At 31.3% G+C, this 1,662-nt stretch overlaps 1 non-coding gene across 1 annotated transcript; it reads left to right on the top strand.

The window, feature by feature from the left end:
- The first annotated feature begins 260 nt into the window (after nucleotides 1–260).
- TRNAE-CUC (transfer RNA glutamic acid (anticodon CUC)) lies at nucleotides 261–332 on the top strand. Its single transcript has one exon. It is a non-coding gene; the product is annotated as a tRNA-Glu (tRNA).
- The last annotated feature ends 1,330 nt before the right edge of the window (nucleotides 333–1,662 follow it).

Below are 1,662 nucleotides of genomic sequence, written 5' to 3'. Positions count from 1 at the left end.
TTATTGAGGCTGGGTGGTTGGACTATTAGTAATAGTTAAAAATCGAAAGTAATAGTAATTCTTTTAAAAAGATAAATAATATATCGGCAGTTTAAATATTTATAGATTTATTTTCAATTTTAAAAAAATATTTATTGAAAAAATATAGATTGCCATGAGGAATGTTTGTCTGAAGTTTCGCTGTCTGGCCATGAAACATCGTGTGTAAGATATTTTTAATTTCAATAACTTGTTTGCAAAATTCAGCGCCTTAGCACAGATCCGGTATGGTCTAGTGGCTAGGATACCTGGCTCTCACCCAGGAGGCTCGGGTTCGATTCCCGATACCGGAATTATTTTTGTCATTTTTTTTATCTATCTTGAGTTCATTTATAGTCACTGTTAAAATAGGAAATTTGTAGCTACACTACTTACCTACGTATGAATGATAATAATATTTTTATACGCCTAGGGTCGATTCCTGACGGGTGGTTTAGAAATAAGAGTTTTAAAGGCGGTCTCTGGACTGGCACCTGAAGCGAAAAATTAATCACCTCGCAATTGAAGAAGTTCAGTGTTTTTTTTATTATTTGTTAATGACTCCCAAAAGCAAAAAAAAAAATATGTAACGTATTATCATCGGTATTATTTTACATATCGTAATTTTGAAATAACTCTGCCCGTGAAGTCACGAGTTGTCGTCGGTGAGTTGAGCTGATATTCAAAAATAGAACCCCGTACGTTTGAAAACACGCTAAATATGGCTTCCCGGAAACCTAAAATGTATCACAAATCACAACACATAATTTTATTGATTGACCATTCTTAACAAACGTTGACAAGAACCTGTAACGGTATAAATTAGTTAATTTTTATCCAAACTTTTTTTTTCAATTTATTACAGTTAAAGGCTTAAACTTTTATCGTTCGCAAAAAAAACATTTTTTAAATCCAATTTTCCGTAGCACTGAACTTCTTAATTGGAGTGAAAATGCAGTGCACTGTGCACCACTGATTAGGAAAATTATTATTTTAAGAGAAAAAAACTAATTTAATATCTATATTTGGGTAAATTATAACAAGCTTAATATACAAGCATATTTTTTTTAATGCAGTAGAACTCCAATTATCAGAACTCCGACTATCCGAATCATATTCTGAATTTCAGAAAAAAAAATAAGTCGGAAACGTACTGCGATTCGCAAAATAACGACTTGGCTGTCCGATAACGGATGGTGACAGTCAAACAGCTTATTTTGGCCGAGATATTCAGCAAGCAATGACTTTCATTTACAGTACGGCACGTACATACTGTGCTAATATTTCTCTACAAAATAGTTAATAGCATGGCCCAGAAATTGTTAGAGGCATTTCATATCGAGTCCCTGTCCGTAGAGCTCGTCAATCTGTACTCTTCGACATTCCTAACTCAATGACTAATTATTTAAAAAATAGCACTCTACGAAGAATACAGATTACCTATAATGACAGTTTTAGTGACATCGACATACTGCATTGTAAAAACATATTTTTATCAGATCTGTTAAAAACATTTAAAATTTATCTCCTGCTTGACTTTTAACTTTTAATTTGATTTTGAATTTTATCTTTCAATTTTAACTTTTTAATTTTAATTCTTAATTTTAAATTTTAATTTTAACTTTTAATTTAAACTTTTAACTT

The sequence above is a fragment of the Micrasema longulum genome, unplaced genomic scaffold, assembly GCF_059751315.1.
Source record: "Micrasema longulum isolate JH-2025_06_02 unplaced genomic scaffold, ASM5975131v1 h1tg000779l, whole genome shotgun sequence".
Taxonomy (NCBI): Eukaryota; Metazoa; Arthropoda; class Insecta; order Trichoptera; family Brachycentridae; genus Micrasema; species Micrasema longulum.
The sequence above is the reverse complement of the archived record's forward strand: the minus strand, read 5'-3'. Positions and strand labels throughout refer to the sequence as shown.